Raw genomic sequence first — 8017 nt, forward strand, 5'->3', positions numbered from 1 at the left:
TGGCATTTTTCTACTCTGAGTGCTCTTTACTGCGAGCCAGCATTCACACATTCACACAGTGCTTTGTTCTAGGTGGCTTTCTAAGTATCATGCCTACTCATATATCATCAACATGCAGCTTGGGGGAGCCAAGGGAATATAACCACTAACCTGATTAATAGACAACATGCTCTACCTCCTGAGCCACAATTAGAGGGGTTGAAAAAAACTAAACAAAAAAAAAAAAAGACAAAAAAACAAGAAGAACAAGCCAAGACAGAAAGAAAGTGATTAACATGATTACAATTCTACTGTGGTAAATAAAATAAAAAGAATTCCCCCGACATGAACCTTGGACAGGTTTACCTGCTACAGGCCTGGGGAGGGAGGTCGAGGGAGACCATCTCAAGGGCCTTAGTCCATGGAAGAGACAGTTGAAGTGTAACAGTCAAGGGTGGAGGCCCCAGATGGTCCAATTAAGAGCCTGATCTGCCTAATCTGACCCCGAGCATTGTTGTTATTTAACTTCTGTGCCAATCAAGACTTGTCCATAACAATCACAGTGTTCAAGCATAACGGTGCTCATAAGTGTAGGTGGGATCACAATACGCTAAATGGCAGGTGATTGATTTTGTTATTGTTTTATCAGATCTGTGGTCACATGTCTTGGATGCTCAGGTAAAGGGAGGTGCTGAGCAGTCACTACATGGTGATGACTTGCATCACCAATCACTAATTCAGGCATCATCATAAATTTCTACATAAAACCAAACCAATGGCCTCTACTTTGGTGGTATCAGGTTCTTGTCTCTGCTTTTTGCAGATGATATAGTTCTGTTAGCCTCATTCAGTGGCGGCCTGGGTAGTGACAGGAAGAATACTATCGCGAATATGAACAGGTAAAATGAATTTCTTCGAATGGTGACTGGGCTCTCCCTCAGTGATGGGGTGAGGAGTTCAATAATTTGGGAGGGACTCAGAGTAGGATGAAGTGGCTGGGGACAGGGAGGTCTGGACATCTCTGCTTAGGCTGCTGCCCCCATAACCTGGCCCTGGATAAGGAGCTGTTGATGGATGGGATGAAAAATAATAAATGAACTATTATACACAATAAGCAATTATGTTTTTTCACTCTAGTTTGAATTTAGAAAATCCAACTTAGATCTTAGCAAATCCCACTTTGTGTATATATTAAAACAAATTTGTGCTCCCCTTCTGTATAGTTCCAGTGGTTCCACTTAGCAGAGTTGTACCATTTATTGTAATTGTACTCAGACATTGTGACTACCTCTTAAAACAAGCATTGCTTCTCTTTTCCTTTTTTGTCATTTTATTTCAACAATCAATGCATGCTTGAAATGAGCTGAGTGTGTAACAAGTCGCACATCTTACAGTAAATAATTAATATTTCCCCAATGCACAATGTTGCATGTATACAGTTTCCTGCCATATATGAACAAAGCCCAAACCTTTCTGTAAATGCAATCAGTAATCTGCTGCTTTCATCCCAAAGAGCAAAGCCAAATCCAACTGAAAAGAAGCAGTAATGCCAACTGTCAGGCTCCTGTAAGGGGACAGTCACCAGATGTGGCAGAAACATGAAACAGTGAGTAGTAAAGCAGCAGGACTGGAGTCACTGCTCTCGCACAAAGACAAGAACACTAACACAACAAACATCTACATATCTATCTATCTGTTGTGAAGGTGTGATATCACTGTCTCTGAATGTACAATGAATATAAATAATTAAAAATAACATCCACATCAATAAAACAGGACACACCATTTTCTGGTGACTATGTGGTAAAAATGGGTGTTATTTGCATTTCAGACACTTCTAACAGAAAGTACAAAACTGTCATCTTTCATTCTTGGACAGAACAACCTCTTCTGCCTTTTATCATCACAATAAAGTTGGAGCCATACTGATGCCTTCCCAGTGCTGCTGTTAAGCTGATTTTTTACAGCCCTGGCACACTACACCAGAACCCTTGTTGTTCGTAAGACGCATGAATTCGCTAGAGGGGTGCTTTGGAGCACATGCCAGTTTATTGGGTGAGCATGGTCCCTCGGCACATGAAACTGTAATAAAAATCCATCTGTTAGAAGACTGATGGTAAGCCAGTCCACTGGAACAGAAGCTTGTCCTCTGGATGTTTGTGTCAGGCTTTTGCTTGTGATTTTTTAGACACTTGTGGAAAAATCAAAAGTATGCTCTTTGTTTTTATGCACGTACACATGCACGTTAACCTTGATTCTCATAAAAATAAAAGGGAATGTGTTCAAGCGAAAGAAGACAACCTACAATATTCTCACATGCTCTTAAGCTACATAGCTCTTGCATTTCAGAGACTGTGAATGCTTAATGATGAACCTCTCATCTCCCTTTGAAGGCGATGACAATGTATAATAATGTTGTCATGACAACAGGGCAGAGAGTAGGAATTAAGTAGGTATGCGCACACAAGAAAATGCAAAATTGATTGACTCTGCATAATGTACCCTGAATGTGCGCTCTGTCTTTGGGAATGCTGATGAACACGGGGTGAGTCTCGTCAGAAAACAACATTCTGCAACACCTCAGGAATTATTAAGCGCATCTTTCATCTCTTTCTTCATGTGCCACACACTTGTAAGTTCACTTTTTCACGAGCAGGTAGATGTATTAACATTACTAAAACATTTACCCATCTCGATAACGTATGACGGCAAACAGAGTTATCACGGTGTCTGGTTTCATGTCTGTGAACGTCCTTACGGTCAGGTCTGCTGGGGATTAATCTAAGCGAGGGAAACAGGATCTCTGTGATCTGAGGGAGCATATGTTCACATGATTTAAACAGAATGATTGAATCTGATGTACAATGGGCTGTAAGGGACTCTATATGTGCCAAATGCTCAGGCTATTCAACATGTCAATGTGATAAAATGTTATCAAAATTCTCCCCCTTTCAGTGCTGTAGTAATGTTTGCCAGCTGAGCAGGACAAGAAGCATGACTCCCTGGGGAAATTTCCAAGTACAAGCTTTCTTTCGGAAATGTATTATTTCATTTTTTCTTGGAATATGAAGGCGCATAATAAATACAAGCGACAACAGGGCTCCCTGTTGGTTTCAAATAGTGACACGCTCCTTAAAAGATGTACAGAGGCTGCCAAAACAAATCACTGCCTTCAAGATAACTGTCTTTATTATGTTGTCTCTTCAGAAGCGGTACCCTGCAGGAACTTGTTGAAAGTGAAAGTGAAATTGAAACTTAGAGCTAAGCCGATGAGTTAATGAATTCATAAGACGACGCTAGGGGCCTAAAATGTCTCAGATATGTGGTCACATGTCTAGTTCGTGTTGCTTTTGCTTGCCTGTCAAAACACGGGTCACTTAGCTGGCAGGTGGCAGGCTATTGTGAACTCTGGAAAACCAGACCCTGCAGTACTGATGAAAATTGGTAGAAGATTAAAAAGCAGTTGACTACAATCTCTGCCCACTGTGCTGAGATGCCAAGTGCTGCTGAGAGCAGGAGCGCTGACTATTGCATCACCTCCTGTGCAAAAACCTTGCTTTAATGAGGGTGTATTAACACTGCATGGTTTAATAGGGTGAATAGATCTTGCTTGTCCAGCTCCCCATAGACTGCCAGTCATTGTGAGTCCACAGAAGTGGCATTTACATCCAGTGATTACAAAGCTGTTGGCAGAAGAGTCATTTGCTTATAAAGGGCATTTATTATGCAGGAAGTAATTTTTGATTATTGATTCTTTTTATGTCATGAAACATTAATGTTTTTAGTCTAATTACAACTGATGCTCATCCTCACATACTGTAACGTATATTATGCACAACATTCATCACTACCAAACCTATAGCTTTGCCTATGCCTATTTCTGTCAAGCCACATTAGCCTCAGGAGGAAGGCGGTAAAGACAGAGGTGGTTAATGTTCTGCACCTGCCGCGATACTAGCTGAGGCTTCTCTTCGACAGCCAGTTAAAATTGTACCAGAAATGAACAGTAAAGATTTACTGGAGCGCAAAGCCATATCCAGTGAACCAGGAAATGGTGCCGGGGTTCTTGCCATCATATAATTTTTCCTGAACATTCAGTGAGATGACAGGTAGAGACAGAGGAAAAGAGGCTGTGCAACAGTGTGCTTGACTGGTGATGAATTCTGTAGAGTGTGAAAACACTTTCCGTCTATTGAAAACTAGTGTCATGCTGTAATGTTTGTGAAGGGTCTTGTCGAGACAAATGAGAAAGGTTGGTGCTACAAAGGATGGGTTCGACAGTTTTCAGTCTGATAGCCTGGCAGCTGTAAAACGTGATTATTTAACCACAAAACAAATTCAGCGTTCCATTTAATTTTTAAATTCTTGAACAAATATTTTTCACTGAATCTACTGAACCAGGGAAGGGATTAGTAAAGGAATGTTTTATTTCAGAGCGATCAAAATGAACCTGTTTTGTGTACTTTGAATGTCCAGTAATTACTGAGGGTTGAGAGATTTAACTTTCTTTGCTCACATCAGTTTTCTCCTCCATTCGACCCCCAAGAGGTAGAGTTTTCTCTCTGTGTAAGCCCTGCACGTCTTCACAAGGGTACGGCAACATTTGACTCACAAAATTGTCTCGCTTTTAAAAGCAATACCTTCACCATCCACATGCTGAAAAGCTCAGACACTCAAAAACTGTGAGGGAGAGCAAGAGATGCCTCAGGATTTAAATATACATGCCGCAGCGTTAAATCCCCGGGGATAGTGTAAAGAATCCAAAAGTGCTCGGATAAACAAAAATGATTGAGCGTGTCTGCAAATGCACCCACATTTTAAATCCTCATCGTATTAAAGATGATGTTACGTAGCTCCCAAAGCTTTGTTTAATATTCATGAAGTGCTCAACACCTTGGGAGCTCCGCACAATCTAGAGTAAAAAGAAATATTGTTATGTAGCCTGGTAAACAGAGCATTGAAGAAAGAGTGGAAAACCCCATTTATCACATACCCACTGTCATTTCCTCATACTTTTTAAACTAGCAGCATGAGCTGCAATATATTATAGAGTTCAAGAAGCTGGGGGATAATGGACTAAGGTGATTTCCATGGACAAGAAAGTCAAAATGGCAATGACCACCAAGGATGGTCAGACACATGGAGTGTCATTCTAATATGTAAAATAAAGGTATGTTTTTCATCCAGTAAAAAACTAAACACAGACCTAAACACCTAAACACCACACAGCAGAAGCAAGATAAGAACTAAGAGGGCAGACAGCTGTCTTGAATCTGTTTGATCTGATTGACACGGCTGGGAGGAACCTGTGGAAAAGGCTGCGCTAAGGAGCACGCTAACAAAGCCACTTTGCTTAAATGTATCACTGGCTGATTACCCTTAGAGATTATATATACTGGTAGTGATTCAGGAGTTATCTAAAAGTGATGTAACACCATATTTGAATGCTGGTAAAGTGCTTGGCACTGATGCGTTATATTTCTGTAACAGAAAACAAGTAGGAAAGTTGGGGAACTTACATTTAGGAATTTCCTGTTCCTGTACAACAGCTGATGCACGCTGCACAATATTCAGTTTTATTGATTGTTTCAGCTTTACTGGCACAGTATCAATGAGTAGGTAGAACTAGAATATGAGATGGAGTCACGACAAATCAATCAAAGTGAGATGGAACTACTGTCTTTTTGTGCTTATTCTTTTAAAAGTGAAAATGTGAAAGCAATTTACCTGGCAGTTGTGCAAATTGCTGCACTTTTTCCTTCATAAATATCTGTCCACTTAAGAAAGGCGTAAAGGTCATTTTCTTTTGAAGGTAACTACAAAAAAGCAAGCATTTAAATATAATTAATGGTCTGAACATATTTAAATTTATCCCATTGAGAGCAAGTATTGTGCATTACAATCTCTGTTGATTATGATAGTTTGCTCATAAGGAGAAACAGGCTCCCTTTCTAAAAGCAGCAGGTAAAAAAGAAGGAACTGAATGTGTCAAAGTGAAGTGAATAAATAATGGATGTCATGACGCTTCTGTGGAAGCTGTTGGCTTTGAAATCCACTCCCTGGTTGAGTCACACTCCCAGTTCGCTCCCTTCATTTTACATTTAACAGGCCCATCATCTCAAACGCGCGCACAGGCACAAGCACACACAGGCATTTTCTCCTCATCTCTAGCTGGGGCTGTCTGAGGCAGTTAGTGCTAGAGAGGTGCTGATCTCACAGCTACCAGGCAGGTGTTGTGTCCATCTTAGAGGCTCACGTCTGCATACATCAGCTTCAATTTCACCCTCGGTTCTCGGGGCTTGTGAGCCAAGCTTACAGCCACAGGAGGAGACCAAAAGGCACCATCAGCCAAGAGCAGGAATAAATAGCTATATGAGCCTCTTTTGACCAGCTGGTGCATTGTGAAAATGGCAGGGTTTCTCAAAGACCTCTAAGGTTAACTGGTTTTCTTTTGTAGCGGCGAAATTATATCTAAGCTCCTCAAATGGTGCTGTCTGCTCATGCTCATATTTCGAGGGAAAAGGGCTTTAAGCTGTGGATGTCCCAAATGTCTTAACAGCAAATAAATCATTTTCCAGTATTACTGACACCAGGAGATGACAGAAGGTGCCTTGGTATTAAATACCTCATTAAAGTTGAAGCAGACGAAATTGATTTTTACGTCCCCACATGACTCTATTACAACTCATACAACAAGGAGTGATCCAAAATAACAGTTTAAATGTGCTCAAACTTTAATTTAAAGAAAAATATTCCACCCTCTGCAGAAAATTTAAAATGCATGCTGTGAGCTCCACGTGTCAGGCTCTCGCGCAGATGGATCAAAGTAAGAGGGATAAAGGGCTCCCTTGCCTTTGATAATAATTAATTACACACTCGAGCAAAAACAAATGCATATGCATGTGTGATGCTAAATGTGAAGGGATTATACCTCTCAGAGTAATGCAGTGGCCTCTTAGCACCATATCGTAATTTTCTTACTTTGCATTGTGCGCTTGTTTGTTGCTGAATCAAGTAAAATAAGAGCAGAATTGACTTTTTGGGACAGATGGAAGATGTCCTCTTAATATGAAAAGTGAAATATTAAAAGCGTTTGTGTCTTCGGCATGAAGGGGTGCATTTCTTGCTCATTCTGTTATTGTTAAAAAAAAAATATGGTAGCCTATATCATTGAAAACAGAACAGAATGTTCTTGTCTCTATGTCTCCAATATCAGAGCGTCGTCCTTCAGCTCTAATGTGACTCATCTGGCTGTCAAACTGGGAAGGAAAGAATACTGGCTAAAGGCCACTTGTCTCTTCACTGAGCCCTGACTGCGTTTGTTCTGTCAGCCCTGGACATCTCAACACAGGCTCACATGCCACCTCTGTGTCATGTGTAGGTCAATCTAAAAGCACAGTCAGAAACACTGACATGACCACTAATGCAGACCACACGAACACAAAAATATTACAGAAAAATATTACAAAAACGTAGTTTCTTTGCAGTTTTCTGAGACAGTTAATAGCATGCTAGCTGGCATCACCTAGCTAGTAACAAAGCCTGTATACAAGCTTGTATGCAGTGTTTTATCAGTGTAAACAGTGAGCAAACATTACTCTTAGTGCATAAAGGAAACACTTATAGCATTTTTTTAAAGCACCATTAATGTTAACGCTCTCCTAACTTGGACGTTTCTCAAAGTGGAACTACTTTTATTCCTTTAACTTCAAGGGTTAGCAAGGATACCCAGTTTAAAAACACACCAAACACCCTCAGCATACATAAAACACTTAGCATGAAACAATTAAATCCCACCTTCTCAACCGCCACGTTAAATATACATTAATGTGTTTACTGAGGGCAATTATCTAACCTGTGTAGATGAAACGAGTGAGGAGGGTGTCCAAAAATGGGGGTGTGGGATAAACTTAAAACGACAGTAAGGGCTCTGTCAGATCCCTCCGCCTAATTGACTGTCCCGGTGTGAGCCGCCTCACCTGTTTACACGCTGCTTCTCCCTCCGCCCGCGCTGGCCGCATCATCTCCTCCCTCTCAC

The sequence above is a fragment of the Neolamprologus multifasciatus genome, chromosome 5, assembly GCF_963576455.1.
Source record: "Neolamprologus multifasciatus chromosome 5, fNeoMul1.2, whole genome shotgun sequence".
In the NCBI taxonomy this organism is placed as follows: domain Eukaryota; kingdom Metazoa; phylum Chordata; class Actinopteri; order Cichliformes; family Cichlidae; genus Neolamprologus; species Neolamprologus multifasciatus.